At 44.3% G+C, this 24,367-nt stretch overlaps 1 long non-coding RNA gene across 1 annotated transcript; it reads right to left on the reverse strand.

The window, feature by feature from the left end:
* Positions 1-5,014: 5,014 nt before the first annotated feature.
* Positions 5,015-23,346, reverse strand: LOC116978804. Its single transcript, XR_004413561.1, has 3 exons — positions 23,335-23,346; positions 15,167-15,172; positions 5,015-5,052 (listed from the first exon to the last, which is right to left on the reverse strand). It is a non-coding gene; the product is annotated as an uncharacterized LOC116978804 (long non-coding RNA).
* Between the last annotated feature and the right edge of the window lie 1,021 nt (positions 23,347-24,367).

Here is a 24,367-nt window from a genome sequence, read left to right on the forward strand (position 1 = left end):
AATAATTTGAACAAGAAACAAGCGCAGAGGAGGAAGGGGGAACCGACCTGGAGCAGGCACCCTGTTTCACTTGCACTTACCTCCTGGTGGAAGAGATAGAAAGTGGAGAGCAGCGATCATTGAATGTGACCCGGAAATTCTTCAGACACTGCTGTTCAAACATCCAGCCAATGTCACCTGATTCCTGGATATGGTCTACAGTGGAATAGTGTAGACTATACCCAGGAATCAGGGCATGGTCTACATTGGAATAGTCCTGGTGGAAGAGATAGACTGTGGAGAATGGAAGCCAGGAAACCCACCAAGTAGAAAGTGAATCAGGATGGGAAATGATTCCTGAAGCATTTTAGAAGTCCCCTTAGTTATGTTCCTGGCTCCTACTGGCCTTGCTCTTTTTGGTTGTGATGATCATACACTCTGACCCTTTCTGACTGGGCTCGTTGTTCTGACTGGCACGAACGTTAATATCTTTGCCAACCCTTACAAACAAGACACCTGTTACATGATTGATGCACAGCTCCTTGTGATAGTTGCTGAATGTGTTCTAGCAAATCCCTGGATGTCATTTTACACAGTGGAATTCTTCAGTGGAATAGTGTAGACAATTCCCTGGAATCAGGGTATGGTCCACTGTGGAATAGTAAGGATCATACGCAGGAATCATGGTATACTCTACAGTGGAATAATGTTGATTATACACAGGAATCAGTGTATGGTCTACTGTGGAATAGTGTAGGCCAAACTCAGGAATCAGTGTATGGTCTACTGTGGAATAGTGAGGACCATACCCGGGATCCAGGAATCAGGACATGGTTGACTGTTGAATAGTGTAGACTAAAGCCAGGAATCAGGGTATGGTCTGTTGTAGAATAGTGTAGATTATACCCAGGAATCAAGGTAAGGTATACTCAACCTGTATAGATGTAGATTAGGGGAACATAAGTCTGGTGCATATTTCTAATGTCTTATTATTATTATCTTATTAATACCCTTAGCATAAGCTGCACCTATTTTGATATGGCTATGTATATCTCATGGAATCATGAAGTCATGTAACAATTCATTTACAATGATCTCATGCTAGTTCGTTCCTTCTTTAATTCTCTCCACATTTATAATTATCTTCTCCAGATTCTACCATTTACCAGCTCTGGGGACAATTTGCAATGGACAGTTAACCTATCACCCTGCATATGAAGGAAATCCACATGGTCATAGCGGGAATGTAGAAGTTCCACACACACAGACCACCGGGAGTCAGGATTGAACCTGTTGATGCAGCAACTCAAATAGCTGCACTACCCAGTCACCCTGTTTGGTATTTGTGGAAGCAGAGTTTAGTTTAATTTAGAAAATACAGGTCCACACTGACCTGTTCACAGTAGTTCTATCTTATCCCACTTTCGCATCCACTTTCCCTACGCACAAGGGGCATTTTATAGAAGGCCAATTAACATACAAACCCGTACATCTTTGGGGCATGAGGGGAGACTGGACTACCCAGAGGAAGCCTGAGATACAGAGAGAACATGCAAACTGAGCGCAGTCAGCACCCGTAGTCAGGATCAAACCCGGGTCTTTGGCGCTGTAAGCTGAGCCACCGTGTGAAGCCAGAGAGGTGAAGGTAAGCAATAGCATCATCAAAAGTTTGCATAATTTCTTCAAAATGTTTCTCCAGACATTCAATAATTAGCGCATGACGCAACTCTTTTAAGAATGTATTTCTGGGAATGCTGCCAAGAGACTGCAGTGTTTGTTTGTTGCCAGATTTGTTTGTCACCTGTCTCAGGCAGCAACTCTCTTGGCTCGGCTGTGGTGGCAGGCACCTAGAAGTTCAGCAAACTCAAGTTTAGTTTAGTTTAGTGTAGAGACACAGCATGGAAACTGGCCTTTCGGCCCACCGAGTTTGCACCAACCATCGATCACCCATACACACTAGTTCTATGTTATTTCACTTTCTCATCCACTCCCTACACACTAGGGGCAATTTACAGATGCCAATTCACCAACAAACCTGCATGTCTTTGGGATGTGGGAGGAAACTGGAGTAGATGGAGTAACCCACGCGGTCACGGGAAGAACGTGCAAACTCCACACATAGAGCACCCAAGGTCAGAATCGAACCCTGGTCTCTGGCACTGTGAGGTACTGGCTGTATTAGCTGCACCATTGTGCTGCTAAATTTCACTGTACCGTTTCATTTTTAAAACTGCTGCTCATATATTTCTCAATGATTGAAATACCAAATGCTTTCCCTTGGCGGTGGCTGCTTCTCGATACATTTGGTTTACACTCATAAATCAGTATGGTGGACCTCTAACTTGTGGGAATCTAACTTTCTTGCTCCTTTCCAAACCCGTTAAACTCTCAGACCTTACAAGTATGATTGAATTACATACTTGTATTCAGGCCTAGGTAGAGTGGATGAGGAGAGGATGTTTCCAGTAATGGGAGAGTCTAGGATCAGAGGGCACAGAGTCAAAAGAAAAGGACATACCTTTAGAATGGAGATGAAGAGGAATTTCTTTAGCCAGAGGGTGGTGAATCTGTGGAATTCATTGCCACAGATCGTGTTGGAGGTCAAGTCATAGGGTATTTCTAATACGGAGATTGAGAGATTCTTGATTGGGAAGGGTGTCAAAGGTTACAGGGAGAAGGCACGAGAATGGGGTTGAAAGGATAAAATAGTCAACCATGATTGAATGGAAGAGTAGATTTGATGGGCTGTATGGCCTAATTCTGTGCCTAAGTATTATGGTCTTAAGGGCCTGTCCCACCAGCATGCGATTGCATGCATCTAGCGGGCCCAGACATGGTCGCTTGAGGCGCACGGCCGCGTGGGGCCGGTCCCACTTCAAATCGCGGAGGTGTATGGAGTTGTGCGGGGCTGGTCCCGACGTCATACTCACCAATCAGCTGGGCAGGAGGTGGGCCAACTGAATTTGGACGTTGCATGGCGTCGGGCGGTGACGTCATCACGCAACGGCACGCCGGTCGGTGACGTCATTGTGCAATGCCACGCGCTAGGCGTACGCCATCAAGACGCTGCGTACGCCGTCAAGACACTGCGTACGCCCTCAATGCGCCTGCAGGCCAACAGGCTGTTGGCGCGCGGAATTTTTGGACAGTGCAGGATTTTCAGAGCCCTGCGCGATGTCGGGACCAGCCCTGCACAACTCCATACGCCTCCGCGGTTCGAAGTGGGACCGGCCCTGCGCGGCCGTACGCCTCAAGCGACCTCGTTTGGTCGCGCTAGACGCATGCAATCGCATGCTGGTGGGACAGGCCCTTCAATTGTCTTATGTGTTAAAAGCAGAGTCAAGCTCACTTTCCATTTGCTGTTAATTGTTCCCAGGCACTGGATGCAATGAGGCACAGACCACCCCTGCTGTGAACATGCGTTCATTTCCTGCATTAACAGATTGCCAAGCCTGTACTGGGTTAATGATGAGATTATACGGTGCAGGTCTGGACTCTGGGTAGAGACTGGCCAGAGTCATTTCTGTTTCCTAGACTAAACCTTCTTTAATGAGGCAGTGCTGAAAGGCAGTCAGCACGTATGCTTTTCAGCATTATTTATTGCTAACCAAATCTGTTCCTAATCACGATAAAAGGACCAGTTTAATTATTGGAAATGCATAAGGTATGTAAATGTATCTGGCTTTGCTTCAAATCTGTAACTGCTTCATTCTCAGTTCCCTCACGCAATTAGTTGATAAAGTAGGGATCAGTATCAAAGAGCCAGTATCAAAGAGCCAGTGAATTTGTCATAGCTAAACTAATCTTTTCCTAATAACAGCCAGAGTAATTAAGATGACCCGATAAACTAATTTCCTTTAACCTGTTATGCTACTTACATTACATGTGTTTGGATTGCTGAATATTTAAAAATTGCAAACTGGTTGAATGATTCAAAGGGAACAAACTGTAAATAATTATAAGATTGAAGTATAATCGGTCCCCATACACACAGATCTCAATTCTAATTCAGAGCTAGTGTTCAGCAGGTGATGTTTGTTGGCAGTTCAAAGCTCTCCAATTCCAGCGTGACATGAAGTGATTAAGCAGGGTGGCACAGTGGCACAGCGGTAGAGTTACTGCCTTACAGCGCCAGAGACCTGGATATGATACTGACTACGTGTGCTGTCTGTAGGGAGCTTGGATGATCCCCTTCTGACTGTATGGGTTATCTCTGGGTGCTCCGGTTCCCTCCCACATTCCAAAGTAATGCAGGTTTGTACGTCAATTGGTTTCTGTAAAAATTGTCCCTCATGTGAACGATAGAACTAATGTATGGGTGAGCATTGGTCGGTGTGGGTTTGGTGGGCTGAAGGGCCTGTTTCCATGCTGTTTGTCTAAACAAAACTATTACAAGTAAGGAATTGCAGATGTTGGTTTACAAATACAGATACAAAGTGATGGAATAACTCAGCAGTTCAGAGAAAGAGCAGCACAAAGCATGATGGCAATAGGTCAACACTGTCGTGGGGCGATTTTGATAGGCAATTGGTTGGACAAAGGCCAGAGATGAAAAATCAGTAGATGTGAGGCTAAAGGATTGAAGAGTTGCGAATTGTGAAGCCAGAGAAAGGTTGTGAGCTACTCGAGCAGAATATGAGATGCTGTTCCTTCAGTTTCATGCGGCCGTACTCTGACAATAGAGGAGGCCCTGGACAGAAAGGTCAGTGTGGGAATGGGAAATTGAGTTAAAATGATTAGCAACTGGGAGATCCAGTTGGCCATGACAGACTGAGTGCAAATGTTCAACGAAACGGTCACCAAGTCTACAATTGATCTCGCTAATGTGGCTTCCCTAGATGGATGTGAAGGAGGTGGTATAGGGGAAAGTAGCAGGGATGGGAATGTTCTAAGTCATTCTCCTCCTTTACATGTTAGCAGGCAGATCCCCACCCATTCTAATTTGTAAGTGATGGAAACTCAAACAGAACATCAAACATAGAACAGTACAGTGTGGGAACAGGTCCTTTGGCCACAATCTTTGTACCTAACATGATACCAAGTTAAACTAACCTCCTATGCCTGCACGTGATTCTTATATTTAATTCCCTGCATATCCATGTGCCTATCTAAAAAACTCTTGATGCCTCTCTCATGCCTGCATCCTTCATAACCCCTGACAGCTGCAGAGGCTTCCCAGAAACATTGGGTTTTCATGAACTTGGGTTAGGAGTGAATGGGATGATGGTACATGGTAGGTAGGCCTTACAGCCTGTAAATACATTATATCTACTCCATCCACTCTTCAACCACCTGTCATTACCCCAGGTACCCCTTTGTTCTGTCACCCCATTCCTTTGTTTCCTTCTCCTCACCATCCCTCCCTCTGGTTCTAAATGTGAATCCCCCCCCCACCTTAATTTTTTTCCCAGATTCCACCATTTGTGCCGTTCTATATTCCCCTCCAGCTATGTTTACTATTTCCACCATTCTTTGTCTTGCCTGACTTATCTGTCAACCACTCCTCCTTACCTGCGACCACTTATCACATCAGTTCTTCCCCCACCCCTCTCCCTCACTTTTTTTGTTACCAGCTATCTCCATCTACTCCCCTCAGTCTTAAACAAGGGTCCTGCCCCAATAGTGGCGTTCTATCCATTTCCATCCAAAGATGCTGAGTTCACCAGCAGAGAACAGTGAGGTTTTTTTTAACTTGAGAAACAATACAACATAGGTTTAAAATGGTGCTGACATATGCACTAATTTAAAAAATGATTTTTACATTGTTCATATTAGGTGTGAGAAACCTAAATCAGCGGGGATTACACTAATTTATAGTAAGATTAAACAAGAACTTACCAGTTTGAAGTTTGATCTTTATTTTATGAAGAGTTACATTGAGGGACTATGTGAAGAGACCCCATCCAGGCACACGTGCGTCAATCTTCAAAGCAGCGGTGTGAAATCACAGATGATAGTTACCGAAGCTTAATAGTAAGCTACGTGAAACAAACATAACTTACCGTTGATCTTTATTAGGGTGGGAGCGGAGGGCACGTAGTCCCTCAACGTAACTCCTCATAAAATAAAGATCAAACTTCAAACTGGTAAGCTCTCGTTTAATCTTACTATTTTAATTCGGAGTCACGTGAGTGACTACGTGAAGGTTTTAAAGCTTCTGTGATTGCAGGCCGTAGATTCAATCCAGGCGTCTCACTGCATTTGATTGACTCTATATGAGTGAAAAACAATCAATAACATGCAACCATAACATTGATGTAATCAGTTAATGATTTTTATTTATCATAAAACATTTTTTGTCCCCTTTTTTATCACTGGGGAACATTTAATACTGAATCCCGTTTTAGCAGTCGCTGGTTTTTCTACAGCCGACTTTTTAATGGGGCGCCCTCTACTCTCAGACATTCTGTCCTCTTGAGTTCTAACTGCGGTGCGTTTCCCTTTACTTTTCCCACTTTTCTCCATAATTCGACTTGCCTGATTCCCAGCACACAGTCTCCACGGAAGAAAATTGGCCTGAAAGTGAAAGTAAAAGTACATACCTTCAGGTTTTCGTTCACTCACCGCTTGGAGGGCTCTGCTCCTCCCAACGCAGTCGCAGTCGCTATGCATCTGACGATATGATGCATGTGCGCCTGGACGGGGTCTCTTCACGTAGTCACTCACGTGACTCCGAAGTAAAATTGTTAATAAGAAGCATAATTGAACTTACAATTGAGTGATCAAGTCCTTTTGTTGGAGAGCGATCAATCACTCAAAATGTTTGACACAAGATGCTGGAGTGACTCCGCAGGATACACAGCTTCTCGGAGGAGAAGGAATGGGTGACATTTCAGTTCGAGATCTTTCTTCAGACTGAGTGTCAGGAGAGAGGGAGTCTGGAGATATGGAAGGGTAAGCTGTGAAAATGACAGATCAAAGCAGATGGTGATAAGGAAATGTAGAATGGTTCATTGTTAGCTGAGGGGAAGGTAACAGAGTGGCATACAATGTGTAATATACAATGTGTAATATTTAAGCAGGAGGACTGGTCAGAGAATGAGAGAGGGAAAGCCAGGTTTACTTGAAATTAGAGAAATCAATTTTCATACCGTTGGGGCAATATGAGGTGCTGTTCCTCCAATTTGTGTTGGGCCTCCCTCTGACAGTGGAGAAAGCCCAGGACAGAAAGCTCAGTATGAGAATGGGAGGGGGAGTTAAAGCATTTGGCAACCGGGAGATTATGTAGGTCTAGGTGGACTGAGCGGAGGTGTTCAGCGAAACAATCGCCGAGCCTGTGAACTCTTCAATTCAAAATGTTGAATCTGTAGGTGACTTTCGTTCCATGATTCCCAGGATATTTCTGCCAGAGTGGACTAAGCAGTGCAGTTCCAAGTTGCTTTAGTTCCAATGTTCCTTCTGTCCTCAACTTCCTTGTGATTCATCAACCACAGATTGATTTATTTCGCCATGATTGTGAGACATGTTGCTGTTACCGGTTGGTTCAAGGTTTATTGGATTACTTTGTGCTAATCAGTTTAATGGTGACTTAGAGAACATACAACAGTATAGAAGATAGACACAAAATGCTGGAGTAACCCAGCAGGACAGGCAGCATGTCTGGAGAGAAGGAATGGGTGACGTTTTGGGTCGAGACACTTCTTCAGCCTGAGAGTCAGGGCAAAGGGAAACAAAAGATTTAGACGGTGATGTAGAGAGTATAGAACAAATGAATGAAAGATATGCAAAAGAGTAACGATGATAAAGGAAATAGGCCATTGTTAGTGCTTTAATATTGTGTTTCTTTACTTTAAACTGCTCCATTACAGTTACACAACTAATTAACAGAGGCTTTACACTCGGGCCTTGGGTTCAGCCATCCATCTTGGCTACTGCCTCATGGGTATTGCATCATCAGTACTGCACCACCGATGGCGCTATTCCCATAACAGTTAGCTGTTTGCTAGATGAGAACGAGAAGCTGGTGCGACTTTGGTAGGGGTGCGATGGAGAGAGTGGGAATGCATCAGAGAAATCTGAGAAATCATTTTTCATACCACTGGGTTGTAAGCTGCCCAAGAAAAATATGAGTGCAGCACAGGAATGGGCCCTTTGGCCCATAATGTTTGTCCTGAGCATGGCAACTTGAGGTTAGTCATGTAAATGGGCTCTCAATAGTCAAAAAGCAGTGTATAAGCAAAAGCAAAAGTAAATGCATATGACAATACATGGAACCATGGATCCAGGAGAATACTCCTACATTAAAAATGTTGCCCGCTACTTTGATATTACGTTCAATTTCTTCATTGCTCGATTACATTTGGGTGTACCAAACGTCTTTGAGTCTCGACTTCACCGATTCAAGACAAAGTTATAGAAATGAGATTGGATTTCCAAACCAAAGAGTTTTCAGTTGTTCTGCTTCCTTCATTTCATCATTGATCACTTTATTCCATATTTAGCTTTGGAACCTGTAACATAGTGCCTCCTTGTTCTCTTTTTTTTCAGATTGCACCCCCCCCCCCCTTTTCCCATTAGAAATAAGGCCTAGACATCTTTCATCTTATTTTTTAACCTTCCTGTAAGATTTATTTTTACATGCTGTTAACAGCTTTGAAAGTAATGAACTGTCTGGCTGTAAGTAAATTCATAATCAAACAACATTCATTTCATAAAAGTGCATTAATCAGAGATATAATTGTTCAGCAAAAAACCATTAAGCTGCAACCAAGCGGAGCTTTAATAATAAGTACAAAGAAATAATTAGCACTTGATAGTCAGGTTGCATGCAGGACTACATCTAGATAGATACCAGTGCAAATGACGCCATCTCCTATAGTGCTTCTCTCTTTCTTATCTTGTCATTCAAATGCAAATCCAACATCATCCACCAGACACTAGCTGAAACAAAAGCCTGAAAGCAATTCATTTTTGAAGAATAGCAATGCAGTCAAAGTCTGAAGCAAAGATCCTATAGCGAGCAAGGTGGTCAACTCGATGAAAAAGACGTAGTACAGTCATGGGCAGATTCATGGATAATTTAAGGCCCCATTTCCGTAACCGGCTTCCGTCTCCGCACCAAAGATCAATTGGGATAATAGTGCAGAGACAGAAGCCGGTTACGGAAACATCCTCGTAAAAATAAAAGTTACTTGGTAAAAATCTTCTCCTCATTTTCAGAATTTTAATTTATTAACACAAACTGTTCCCCTGCAACGTTGATTACACTGCGAGTCGGGTCGGGTCGGGTCCGGTTACGGAAATGGATGAAAAAAAAGCCCATGTTCCGTTCCGTTGTGTACTACACGTCAGCCCCATTGCATTTAGCAGGAGTGGTCTATCTTGCTCCGCTATAGGGTCTTTGGCCTGAAGAAGGGTCTCGACCCGAAACCTCGCCCATTCCTTCTCTCCCAAGATACTGCCTGTCCCGTTGAGTTACTCCAGCTTTTTGTGTCTATCTTCAGTCAAAACCTCAGTCGTTTAACTATTTCAAAGCTTGTTGTTAAAATTTTCTCAAGCCCACATCTTCCAGCCTCGGTCTTGCAGGGAAAGAGGCTTATAACACTTAACTCAGTTTTAATTCTGTTCCTTCGGCAGAACAGAAACTCACAAATTCTAAATTGCATGCATGCTGACTGAATTTTCTAAGCATAAACTTCAAACATCCCTTCAGGATACAGGCAAAGATATTCATATCATGCCATACAAATATATAGACTTAAAGATCCTCCAAATCTTCTTTTAAATCTCTCCATCTTGTGGATAATCTTTACCATCCCAGCTCTCACAAACCAAATTAATATCCTTCTTTAGTTGAACCTCAATTTCATTCTCTCCGACAGATAACAAGGCGTTTAACTTGACGCTGAGTGTTTCTCAGCTTAGGACAAGGTCTTTCTGGGTTGGTTCCATTGTTGGTCATTGTTGCCCATGGTCCCAGCCCATTTGCATTTACCTGGGCTGGTTGCAGAGTTTCTTGCCTGCAATGTAACATGCCTTGCAAATTTATAAGGTTAATTCCTGTAATGAGGGAATTGTCTTATCATTGAGTGGGCAGAGATGGGACAATGACATTTAGAAGAACGAGAGGTGATCATAAAGAAACATATGATTCTGAGGAACATATAGGTTAGAAACTGAAAAGTCGTTTCCTCTAACTGGAGACTCCAAACTAATCGCAGAAACTCAGGATAAGCAGTTTGTAAAGTTCAGGAGGAATTTGTTTTTTAGAAGTGTATGAATTTGCGAGCCCTTTACTTTGGAGGATTCTGCCATTAAGCGAACGTAAGGATGAAATTGGCATGAAGGGGATCAACGGAAATGGGGAAAAGACAAGAAAATTGGTGGAAACAAGGAATTGCAGATACTTGTTTACAAAAAAAGACAAAGTGCTGGAGTAACTCAGAGGGTCAAGCAGCATTTCTGGATAATATGGGTAGGTGATGTTTTGGTTCAGGATTCTTCTTCAGACTGATTGTGGGGCTGAAGAAAGCAGGAAGAGAATAGGCAGATGTTTGATCAAAGGCCAATGATGAAAAAACAAAAGTTGGGAGATAAATGGATTGAAGAGTTGTGAATTGTGAAGCCAGAGGAAGGAATATAGGTGGTGGGGGAGGGGAGGGGAGAAATAAGTGGAAGTCCAGATGAGGCACCAGGGAGGGGAAGAAGAAAATATAGGGAGAAAGGGGTGAGGGAGTGGTGAGGTTGGTAGGAGTTACTGAAAATTGGAGAATTCAATGTTCGTTCATACCTTTGGGTTGTAAGTGATCCAAGTGGAATATGAGGTGATGTTCCTCCAACTTGTATGTGACCTCACTCTAGCAATGGAGGCAGCACAGGACAGCATGGGAACAGGAAGGGCAAAGATAAATTGGTATATTAGCCACAATCTTATTGAATATTAGAAAAGGCTTAAGGTGATGGATGCCTTGTTCCGGTTCTTATTTTTATGTTGTCCTTACACAAAAAGTAAGGCAGTGATTCCAACATTTGTGAAAAAATTGGACATAAGACTTCCTTCAATTTGTGACAATAGAAAAGGAAGATAATGTTTCCTTTTCTTCTTTTATATTAATCATGGAATAATTTAGTACTTATTAATCTGAATTAGTTCCCATGGGTCAACATATTAGAAAGCGGAGAATGACGATGATGGTTGCCCAGAATGCTGTGAGCCGCAAAAAATGTTCCAGATGCAACCAAACACCGCTGACAGTTAACTCTTGGTGAGTTATTCCGGGCAGGGGATGGAGGGGGTGATTCCGACGCGTAAAAGCTGACTTGCATACGGAACGTATCCCTTACTTAAATTGGGGAGTGCCTGTACTGGCAAATGTTTATTTCAGCAAATAAAAATTGCTGCTTTATTTTCAGATTAAATTGAAGATGTGTAAAAATCGGACTGTAGCTACTGTAGTTTATTCTAGTTTATTGTAATTCATTGTAGTCCTTTTCCCGTGACTTTCAGTCTGAAGAAGGGTCTCGACCCGAAATGTCCCCCATTCCTTCTCTCCAGAGATGCTGCCTGTCCCGCTAAGTTACTCCAGCTTTTTGTGACTATCTTCGGTTTAAACCAGCATCTGCAGTTCCTTCCTACACATGTAGTCCACAAGCTTGCCAAGACCTACCATCACTCACTGACTTTCTGAGTTTTCCAAGAGATTCGAGAGGTTTATCCAGATTACAAATTCTTCAGATGGTCTCCCTCACTAGAAAAATGGATGAAGTTAATGACCCAGATTCCTAATTCCTCAGTAAGGATCCCATACAGCAATGACTTACCTTTAGAAATTGAAACAGAAAATGCTGTAAATACATGCCAGCTGGTGGCAATTGCAGAGAGAAATATTTGAGGTCACTGGTCTTTTACCACCTAATTCATCAATTATCTCTGTTAAGCTCCCCACAGATGCTGCCTGACCTGCTGAGAATTTCTGCTTTTATTTCAGATTTCCTCAGTTTGCATCCGCAACTTGTTTGCTTCTTGGTTAGGGATTTATAGATAAAACTTTGTCACACAAATTCTCCTTGTTTTCAGCTCACACCCTCGCAGAATATATCCAAACTACTGGAGAATAAAACATGAACTTCATCTTCAAGCTTCAGAGCTAATATTGCAAACACTTTGCTGACAATTCTTTGACTTTCCCTCTATTTTTAAAGGCCACAACATTATGGTTTCCATGGGAGCCTCATATTTCTTATTTGCCGGGGCAATAAGATGAAGAGAAGAGGGGGTGTTTGTCTCTTGAAAAATATTGAGGTGGACAAATACCTAGGTCATGACATGACCTATTCCAAGTTATTTAGAGAGTCAAGAGAGGAGATTACAGGAGCCTTGACAAAGATCATTATATCCCCTCTAGCTAGGTGAAAGGTCCTGCAAGACAGGAGACCACTAGGGGCGCTGCATTGAAGGCGTCTCTGCCTACAGCCTGTCCGTTTTTTCCCTTTTTTTAATTTTTGTTTGTCTAAACTGATTGTTTTGTGGTTACTTTAGCTTTTCTATGTGGGAGAGGGGGGTAGGGTAAGGGGGAAACTGTTTCCCAGTCGCTTCGTGGTGGGGATGCGACTATTTCTCCGAGTCGCGTCCTCGCCCCCCCTCCTCACGACCTACCAGCTGGATCGGACCAGCCTTTCCTGCCGGGGACCAGACCAGAGCTACTACAGCGGCTCACCGCTGGATTCACCGCGGAGCAGGCGCCGTTTGGAGCTCTGGAGTGTTGGGCCTGCAGCATCAACATCATGGAGCTATGGTTCGCGGAGCTCCCAACGTGGGTGATGCTGACCGACATCGTGGAGTACTGGGGCCCTTTGCCGAGGGTCGCCAGCGTTGAATCTCCGCCCGGCGCGGCCAGGGGAAGTCGGGAGCTGCGGACTACATTGGGAAGCGGCCGTTTTGGAGGTCCAAGCCGCTGAGGTTGTCCTCCAGTACCGACGTCGGAGAGCCAACATCCCAGCGAGCGGGCCTGAGTGGCGGGCTGCCCATAGCGGCGACTGCAGACGGCTCCGGAGGCCCCGACCACGGGTGAACATCGAGGAAGAGACTGACTTTGGTACCTTCCCTCACAGTGGGAAACTTTTGATTCTGCTGTGTGGGGATGTTTTATGTTTAAATCTATAGTGTGGTGAGTTCTTTATTTTAGAGTATGGCTGTATGGTGATCACATTTCACTGTGTCATCTGGCACGTGACAAATAAATATATATTGTATCTTGTATGTTGCCCCTTTGATTATCTCTATTTCCTTTCTTAAAAACAAAGAAATCACAGGCTGTATAGCATCACATCAATAGTAGGATGCTATAGGAGAGGATTCATAGGGATAGATTCTTATTTGGAAGATAATGGGTTAATTAGGGCCAATCAGCCTGCGGCATGTCATGTTTTACTAAGTTGATGTTTAATTTGAGGAGGTTACAAAGGCGATTGATGATTGTAGGGCAGTGGATGTTGTTTACATGAATGTTAACATTGATAAAGTCTCACATGGTAGCACAGTAACGGCACTTTGGCCCACCGAGTCCACACCTACAAGCAATCCCTGCACACTTACTCTATCCTATACTAGGAACATTTTTTTACATTGATACCAAGCCAATCAACATACATATATGTACGTCTTTGGAGTGTGGGAGGAAACCGAAGATCTCAGAGAAAACCCATACGATCACGGGGAGAACGTGTAATCAGGATCGAACCCGGGTCTCTGGCGCTGTAAGCGCTGGAAGGTAGCAACTCTACCGCTGTGTCAATGTCGCCGCTCCCGATCCAGAAAGTTAAGATGCTTGAGGTCTATGGTGACTTGGTAGTTTGGATTCAGAACTGGCTTTCTATAGAAGACAGAGGGTGATGGTGAATCTCTTTTACCTGCATGTGATCCATATCCCTCTATTCCCTGCATGTCCATATATCTATCAATAAGCCTCTGAAATGTCACAATCATATCTGCTTCCACCACCATACCTGGCAGCATATTCCAGGCACCACTCTCAGTGTAAAAAAAACTTGCCCAGCACATCGCCTTTAAACTTTACCCCTTTGACTTTGAAGCTCTGTGATTCTGTTACTAGATTCTGTGGAGCGGCCAGCTGCGACGCTGAACGTTACATCCCGGAGCCTGGGATCTCTTGCCGAGATCGCCAGTGTGTGGAGCTCCGTTCGGCGCGGTCTGTTGGCTTGGTCTCCGGTGGGAAGGCAGCCGTTCCTGGCACCCCAAGCCGCTGGGGGTTCTCCCGACGCCGGAGTACCATCACCCGGCGAGAACATCGGGCGCCGTGGCGGCGACTGTGGAGGCCTCAATAGGCCCAACTTTGGGTGGACAAGAGGATGGGACTGGACTTTGTGCCTTCCCCCACAGTGGGAATCACTATGCGGGGATGTTTTTATGTTTTGGTGTTGAATTTCTTCATGAATACTGTGTTGTATTTTTATTAGTGTGCTGCAAGGACATCAGAATTTCCCCTGAGTAAGGGGATTAATAAAGTCAATCAATCAATCAGTCAATCAATCAATCAATCAATCAATCAATCAATCAATCAATCAATCAATCAATCAATCAATCAATCAATCAATCAATCAATCAATCAATCAATCAATCAATCAATCAATCAATCAATCAATCAATCAATCAATCAATCAACCAATCAATCAATCAATCAATCAATCAATCAATCAATCAATCAATCAATCAATCAATCAATCAATCAATCAATCAATCAATCAATCTTGAGAGCCAGAGGACCTGTTCCTGTGATGTTATGCTCTCTGTTCTCTATTTGGAAGAGACTCTTAAATACTGAAGCTAAGGGTTAATTAGCTCACTGCCTTCATCTGTATCAACTAAAGGTTTGAATGTGCAGTTCTTTGTGTTATTTGGCCTATTCCATGCCAAAAATACATTATCAAAGTGAAACTCATTTACAGAACAACCATGCTCTACCAGGCTGCCATTGCTCTGCTGCCAGGACACATGCAGGATAATATGTAGGATAATATGTTGGTACCATCTGCTACAATACCACAGGGATTGTTCTCTCCCTAGCCTTCTGCTAACCAAGCAGCTGTCAGATGAAGTTTCAATCAGATTAGCATGACTGATATTTTAATCTCTTCTGCCTGTTACCAGATGTTTGCCGTTTCATAAGTGATAGGAGTAGAATTAAGCCATTCGGCCCATAGCCAACCCCACCATTCATTTATGGCTGACCTATCTCTCCCTCCCAACCCCATTCTCCTGCCTTCTCCCCATAACCCCTGACACTTGTGCTAATCAAGAATCTCTCTATCTCTGCTTATGAAACGGCAAACATCTGGTATCTATCTCTGCCTTAAAAATATCCATTGACTGGGCTCCTCTGACTAAATAAATTTCTCCAAATCTCCTTCCTAAAGGAACATTGTGGCATCACCTGATGGTCAGATGACTTACTGTCGAACCTCATCAGTGGTTACGAGGACTGTCACGTGATGTCATGGGATAAGGGGAGTGTCCTGCTACATCAGCAGATCTTACCTAGAGATCGTTAGTCAACAGGTAGCTAAGCTCGAGTCAACACCCTCGCTCAGCAGCAGCAGCAGCAGCAATGACTCTTATGTTAAAGAGTCCCAAACACACATGTATGTTAAACTTATCTCACCAAATAAAGAAACCGTTTGATCACAAAGTTTGGACTCGCTACAACATCCTTTAATTCTGAGGCTTTGACCTCTAGTCCTAGACTCTCCCACTAGTGGCAACATCCTCTTCACATCCACTCTATCCAAGCCTTTCACTATTCTGTATGTTTCAATGAGGTCCCCTCTCATTCTTCTAATCTCTACTGGTGGACTAACTCCACCTGAGGCCCACAGGGTTATTTTGAAGGATTAATCATTCCATATAAGTGATAGGAGCAGAATTAGGCCATTCGGCCCATCAAGCTTACTTTGCCATTCAATCATGGCTGATCTATCTTTCCCTCTCAACTCCATTCTCCTGCCTGCTCACCAGGTGGACCTTTTCAACGACCCAACTTGCGTGGATGTCAAGCCAATCCACATGCTGAATTTTAAACCAAAGCACCTTAAAATTATTGCCCTTCCAAATAGGAGAATGTCACCAAATCGCACCTCTTTCCTGCTCTGCTGCTAACATTCAATGCAATTGCAACAAGAATACCCTTTGAAAAATAACCATGTGCAATTCTCAAGGGCAGTCAGTGATGGGCAAATCCTGAAAAATGAGTAAATAAAAATATACATATAGTTCCTCTGTGCTGTTGGGTATTTGTACTGCTTCACTGGCTGAGTCCGACAGAACTCTGTGATATTGTTTGTAACATCAACACTTCCTATTTTAAGACTGGTGATGGATGGACAACGCGCCTTTTAATGGGAGTCCTGTAGAGTTTGAAACGGTGAATGTGGGAGGACAAATTGTTAAAGGGCCACATGGAATAAGAAGAGGCTCACTGTACAAAAGGCAGATATTACACAAACCTATGTAAATAATTGATTACCCTCCATCTAGAATATTGAACACCCCACTTCAGGGAGTATATTTAACTGCCAACAGAGCAGGAGAATTACTCATGTGGTAAAAATCTGACAAAAAAAACACATAATGCAAAGGGGAGCAGGAACACACCATCCAGCCCTTGAACCTCTTGTGTATTTTTCCTCAAGATCTTGTACAGTACCACAGAGTCATGGCCCTGCATTGCCAATATTACCTTTGAATACATTCATATTCAGAAAATGATTGGTCTTTGAGTTCAAAGACCAAGCTTCAAAGTGTCCTGCAAGAAGGAGAAATCCAAAGATTCATCACCACCTGTGTGTAGAAACATTTCCTTATTTCCCTCCTCCTTGAACATCATCCAGCCAAGTCAAATCAATTACTGTTTGCCATATGCACAAGCACAGTGAGGTTTGCAGTACAATGGAAATCATGTTTGCAGCACTGTCACAGACACACAAACTCCTGTTCCATTTTTCTATGTTCGCTCTTCTGGGTGAGATGCTAACTGCATTTCGTTGTCTCTGTACTGTACACTGCACAATGACAATAAAGATTGAATCTGAATCTGAATCTGAATCTGAATCTCAGACAATGCACATCGATTTTGTATGACAGTGAAAAGATAAAGACTGTGCGAATAAAAAAAGACTTTAATACAAAACACGATGAGTCCATGGCAGTGGAAGAGGGTGGTCCATTGTCGAGGAAAAATGAATGTTGTGCAAGTCAGTTCATTAATCTTCGGTCCACCGAGTCCATGCCGACCAGGATCACCGATACGCTAGTTCTATCCTACCCAAATTTTACCAAAGCGATCCCTTATTCTGAAACTGTGACTCCTTAGTTTTATCCTCAGCCAGGAAAATCATCCCTCTTTGCATCCTCGTTGGCGGCACGACTCACTGTTGCAGCGGCCCCTACAGGTTGTCTGTCTTTTAAAATATTTTTGTCTAGTTAAATGTAGTTTGTTGTGTTTTTTTTATACTGTTTTTAACTGTTTATGTGGGGGGCGGGGGGAGGGGGAAACTTTAAAAAATCTCTTCCCTGCACGGGAGACCCGACCTTTTCCATGTCGATTCTCCGTTGTCGTTGGGGCCTAGCACCGTGGAGCGGCCTCCAACCGAGACGACCTGGGGGCTCCAGTCGCAGAGCCTGCGGAGCTGCGGACTCACCATCGTGGGGCTGGCCGGCCTCGGAGCGTGGGGAGCGGTGGTGGCTCGCTGCTGCGGCCCGACCCCGGAGCTCGGAGGCTCGGAGGCTCCAACTGCAGCCACAGGTCCGGTGGACTGTGATATCGGGAGCTCGCGGGTCCGGGTGGGAGACCGCTTTCCGGAGCTCCCGCAATGCGACTTCTCCAGCCCGTATCGCGGGGTTGGAACGACCCGGAGCGGGGCCGTACATCGCCTGGCGCCGCTTTAATGGCCGCGGGACATTCGAACGCCTGCCGGGGGCTCCAACTTTTTGACTTTTGGGCCTGGAGCGGGGCCGTACATCGCCCGGCGCGGCCTAAAATGGCCGTGGGTCTTACCATCACCCGCCTGGGGCTTCATCATCGGGAGAAAAATGGAGAGCAGGGGAGAAAAAAGACTTTGCCTTCCATCACAGTGAGGAGGAGGTTCACTGTGATGGCTGTTTGTGTGGTTGCTTGGTTGTGTGTCTAGTAAGAATCGTTTTTTGTTTGTATGGCTGTAGAAACAGAGTTTCGTTTGAGCCTCACTGAGGTTCAAATGACAATAAATATTGTATTGTATTGTATTGCATCCAGTCTGTCAAGAATTTTGTAAGTTTCAACAAAATCTTCAATCTCCAGAGAATGTAATCCTGTACTGCACGCACTGCACTCTAGGGCAAGTGTATCTTTCCTAGGTAAGAGGACTGGAAGTGTACCCAAATCCCAGGTGTTGGTTCGTGTATTATTGCAGTAAGACTTCCTTACTCCTGTATTATAATTTGATTGTAATAAAGGCTAAAGTTCGAAGAATAGTCCCGACCCAAAATGTTGTTTGTCCATTCACTCGACTCGCTCAGTTCATCCATCTTTTTGCTCACATACAATTTGTAATGAATTGTATTGTAATTAATTTATTAGCCAAGTATGTAAACATACAAGGAATTTGATTTGCCAACAGTCATACACAAAAGCACCAAGGTACATAACCACATAAAAATCAAACATAGACTTAAACAGCCACCACAATGGCATGTGAGAATCCCCAGGGCACAGTGTAAGTGGAGACCCACAGCTATCAGTTCAATGATTTGCATTCTTAATCACGTTTCACCTGCTTGTTGGTTTCCAGTTGCACCAAAGCCTCTTAGAACATCAACACTAGCCAATCTTAAAATATAAATGCTGTCATATGTTCTAGAGCTGAATGAAGCATTTCAGACCATCAAGTCTACTCCGCCATTCAATCATGACTGAACTATTTTTCCATCTCAACCCCATTCTCTTGCCTTTTCTCCAGAATTGACACCCTTACTAATCAAGAATCTCTCAATTTCCACCTTAAAAATATCCATTGACGACCTCCACAGCCATCTGTGGCAATGAATTCCACAGATTCACCACCCTCTGACTAAATAAATTCTTCCTCATCTCCTTTCTTAAGGTATGTCCTTTTATTCTGAGGCTATGGCCTCTGGTCCTAGACACTCCCACGAGTGGAAGCATCCTCTCCACATTCATTCTATTCAGGCCTTTCAGTATACGGTAAGTTTCAATGAGGTCCCACCTCATCCTTCTAAACTCCAGTGAGTACAGGCCCAGTGCCTTCAAACGCTCATCATATGTTAACCCAATCATTCCTGACTTTCTATAGTGTCGACAATGTGGATAACCTCATATGTTCCCACATTATATTCTCTCTGCCCCTTTCTCCTGTCCTTACTCAGATTTCCCTTTAAGGTTCTTTCCATTCCCCTTCATATTCATAATTTCACTTCACTAGATTAATTTATTTTCAGCTGCACATCACAGTTTTTTTATTAAGCCTTGTGAACACAATTTTTTCAACAAATCATTTATCAAAATGGATTTGGATGAATAGCTCTGCATGTGTCTGTGAGCATATGAATATTTCTTCTAGGTGTACAAAAAGGTTTAATCCAAACAGTTTTGTCTCCTGGTAGCATGTTGCTGGGCCATGGATCAATGGCACCAGGGAAAAGAAAGCAAATCGATGAATATATTGGCAACGGGAAAATATGATATTTGTGGGAAAACCTGCCTAAAGGAATAACAAAACACATCCAGCAGAGAGATGAATCCATCCGCAAATACCGATGTCTATTATCATTTTTGCATACCCTATGTGAGTTCTGGAACCAACTGTTATGCAGCTCAGAAGTCGCATATGGATGCTTATTTTTATTCCTAATCTGCATGCAGCAGGCTTAGTCAATGTACCCAGGGCACGGTGAATTACTGTCAAGAAGATAATTCAGTCTCCAGCCAACTCAAAATTCACTGTTAGCCATGGAAATAACGTTCACAAATACCTTGAGTGCAGTGGAAGAGTGGATGTAATTTCATTTACATTTTGAGAAAGAAGACTTACATAACAATCTTCTCACAACACTTGTCCAAACCAGTGCATTCGATATGTCCTGTGCCACACTCCTAATGTGTTCCAAATTCAAATTTTGTTGAAAAGTACGCAGCTTTAAGGGCCTGTCCCACGAGCATGCGACAGCATGCGGCAAGCGCGACCAAATCGGAAGCGGGGGCCGTGCGGAGGTCGAGTGATCCCTGTACAGGGCCTGTCCCACCAGCATGCGACTGCATGCGGTGAGCGCGACCAAACCGGAAGCGGGGGCCGCGTGGAGGTACTAGTTGCATTAAGTTCGAGCGAAGTCCGCGGGAAGTTCGCGCTAGGCGTACGCTGTCAAGACGCTGCATACGGCGTCGAGACGGTGCATACGGCGTCGAGACGGTGCGTACGCCCGTCGATGCGGTGCGTACGGCCTCAATGCGGCTGCGGACCGGCAGGCCGTTGCCGCGCGGAATTTTTGAACGGTGTCAGTTTTTCAGAGCCCCGCGCGATGTCGGGACCAGCTCCGCATAACTCCATACGGCTCCGGCGATCGAAGTGGGACCGGCCCCGCGAGGCCGTATGGGTCGCGCTTGCCGCATGCAGTCGCATGCTCGTGAAACAGGCCTTTAACTGTCTCACTTTTGAATTCGAAGGTTCTAGATATGGAATCAACGTATTTAAATTATATTCTAATAGTTTCACTTCCACAGATCACATCGTTTATGACTGCATAAAATGATAAATGTTAGGTTATCCATTTTGGTGGCAAAAACAAGGGGCAGATTATTATCTCAATGGGGTTAGGTTAGGTAAGGGGGAGGTGCAGTGAGACCTAGGCATCCTTGTACACCGGTCACTGAAAGTTGGCATGCAGGTACAGCAGGCAGTTAAGAAGGCTAATGGATTGTTGAGAGGATTTCAGTATAGGAGTAAAGAGGTTCTTCTGCAGTTGTATAGGGCTCTGGTGAGACCACATCTGGAGTATTGTGTACAGTTTTGGTCTCCTAATTTGAGGAAGGACATCCTTGTGCTTGAGGCAGTGCAGCGTAGGTTCATGAGATTGATCCCTGGGATGGCGGGACTGTCATATGAGGAAAGATTGAAAAGACTAGGCTTGTATTCACTGGAGTTTAGAAGGATGAGGGGCGATCTTATAGAAACATATAAAATTATAAAAGGACTGGACAAGCTAGATGCAGGAAAAATGTTCCCAATGTGGGGCAAGTCCAGAACCAGGGGCCACAGTCTTAGAATAAAGGGGAGGTCATTTAAGACTGAGGTGAAAAAAAACATTTTCAACCAGAGAGTTGCTAATTTATGGAATTCCCTGCCACAGAGGGCAGTGGAGGCCAAGTCACTGGATGGATTTAAGAGAGAGTTAGATAGAGCTCTAGGGGCTAGTGGAGTCAAGGGATATGGGAAGAAGGCAGGCACGGGTTATTGATAGAGGATGATCAGCCATGATCACAATGAATGGCGGTGCTGGCTCGAAGGGCCGAATGGCCTCCTCCTGCACCTATTTTCTATGTATCGATGTATCTATGTCCCTCTGCTCCTCTAACACTGCTCCAGACTTGCTCCGTTCTCATTGTGAAACATCACAACTCGCCAGAATTAAATATCCAGCTGCCTCCTCATCCCATTCCTGCTCCTTGCTTAATCTTTCTCAATTCGCAACTCTCAATCACTTGCCAGAAAGATCAATGGTCCTAAAAAAAACCTTGCACATGATGCTATCAGATTATGTTTTCTTCTTCACACACCCTGACCTTCCAGTCATCCAATGACCTCCCTATCAGAGTAGCAATGTCTTCTTCAGTTTCAAACTCCACTATTTGCCTCAAACATCTAAGCCCCACTTACAGACTTGAGCATATAATAGAGACCCATTCCAGTGCAGTGGGGGGGGGGGTTAAAACCCATCATATTCACTCTCTAGTTTAATGATACCATATTTCAGTAACTTGACTGATGCTAACCTGACTCTATTTTCAGACAGGAACCATTCAGGTGACTCATCATATTTTGTATTCTCATTACTAATAGGTCACTTGCTCGACCCTTAGACTAGAATCAAATCCAATGGCTTTAAGTTTGTCTCCAGTTTTTACCTGGGAGAAGTCATAATTGTTGGTCCCAGAGCCTAGTCATTGTATTGATAGAAATGGACTCATTCAGCTCTCAATCTAATCATACACAGGTGGAATGGACCATCTTGTTATCTGCACCCAATTTTCATACCTTTCAATTGACTATATCTTCTTCAATCTCTTCAAAGATCACTGAAGATAAATTGTGAAAGAAAATTACACATTACATTGCAAGAGCTATATTTTACAGTAGACAGTGAAGAAAGCGAATGACATGTTGGCCTTCATAACAAGAGGAGTTGAGTATAGGAACAGAGAGGTTCTTCTGCAGTTGTACAGGGCCCTAGTGAGACCACACCTGGAGTATTGTGTGCAGTTTTGGTCTCCAAATTTTAGGAAGGACATTCTTGCTATTGAGGGAGTGCAGCATAGGTTCACAAGGTTAAATCCTGGGATGGCGGGACTGTCATATGCTGGGAGAATGGAGTGGCCGGGCTTGTATACTCTGGAATTTAGAAGGATGAGAGCGTATCTTATTAAAAATATAAGATTATTAAGGGTTTGGACACGCTAGAGTCAGGAAACATGTTCCCGATATTGGGGGAGTCCAGAACCAGGGGTCACAGTTTAAGAATAAGCGGTAAGCCATTTAGAACGGAGATGAGGAAACACTTTTTCACACAGAGAGTTGTGAGTCTGTGGAAGTCTCTGCCTCAGAGGGCGGTGGAGGCCGGTTCTCTGAATTCTTTCAAGAGTGAGCTAGATAGGGCTCTTGACGATTGCGGCGTCAGGGGATATAGGGAGAAGGCGGGAATGGGGTACTGATTGTGGATGATCAGCCATGATCACATTGAATAAGGCTTAAAGGGCCGAATGGCTTACTCCTGCGCCAATTGTCTATTATCTATTGTCTATTTACTATCAGGTTCAATCAATGAAGCCCATCATTTAAGAATTGTAATAAAATTACTAATTTGGTTGAAGATGATACTGAGATCTTCCCCAAGTTATGTGCTGAAAAGACTATTTTAAATAGATATCTGCCAGCGTATAACCTGTGTACGTTAGAAGGGATCCCGGGTTATAAATCTGTCACATTATGTGTACACTCTCTTTGTATTGTGTTTAGTTTAGTTTAGTTTAGAGAGGCAGCACAGAAACAGGCCTTTTGGCCCACGAGTCCGCGCCGACCAGCAATCACCCCGTACACTAGCACTATCCTACATACCGGGGACAATTTACACTTTACAGAAGCCAATTAACCTACAAACCTGTACCTTCGTGGAATGTGGAAAGAAACCAGTGCTCCCTGGGAAAACAAGTGTATAACCTGCGCACTCACGGGGAGAATGTACAAACACAGGGAGAACATACAACAATAGCATCTGTAGTCAGGATCAAACCCAGGTCTCCGGTGCTGTAAGACAACAACTCTATCGGTGTACCTGTAACATAGAAACATAGAAAATAGGTGCAGGATGAGGCCATTCGGCCCTTCAAGCCAGCACCGCCATTCATTGTGATCATGGCTGATCATCCCCAATCAATAACCCGTGCCTGCCTTCTCCCCAAATCCCTTGATTCCACTAGCCCCTAGAGCTCTATCTAACTCTCTCTTAAATCCATCCAGTGATTTGGCCTCCACTGCCCTCTGTGGCAGGGAATTCCACAAATTCACAACTCAAGGGCTGAAAAAGTTTTTTTCTCACCTCAGTCTTAAATGGCCTTCCCTTTATTCTAAGACTGTGGCCCCTGGTTCTGGACTCGCCCATCATTGGGAACATTTTTCCTGCATCTAGCTTTTCCAGTCCATTTATAATTTTACTTCGGAGTCACGTGAGTGACTACGTGAAGAACCCGCTCAGCGCGCATGCGCGGCATTACGCCAGCAGTGCAACAGCGGCGCAGCGGGAGTCAGGCGCTCCCGCTACGAGCCTGAAGGAAAGGAACGTTAGGTAAGTACTTACCTTCAGTTTAAAGTTGGTCTTTGCGTTTGTTTTTGCTCCAGGGGGAGCAAAGCAGCAGAGGGAAGCGGCCCCCGTTCGACTCCAGGGAAGGAGCCGACAGTGGAGGGGGGAGAGGCGGCAACGGGACCGCACACGCTGCGGTCCACAGACACGGGTGCTGCACTGATGCCCAGTCCGCTAAACAGCTGTCTGACCAACAGCAGCGGACTGGAGGGAAATTTAAAACCGGCCGGCACCCCTGCAGACTCCCGACAAGGAGACTCGCCTCCCCAGAACCGCTGAAATACCGCCCGAAAACGGCAGACAGCCTCCAAC

The sequence above is a fragment of the Amblyraja radiata genome, chromosome 11, assembly GCF_010909765.2.
Source record: "Amblyraja radiata isolate CabotCenter1 chromosome 11, sAmbRad1.1.pri, whole genome shotgun sequence".
NCBI lineage: Eukaryota > Metazoa > Chordata > Chondrichthyes > Rajiformes > Rajidae > Amblyraja > Amblyraja radiata.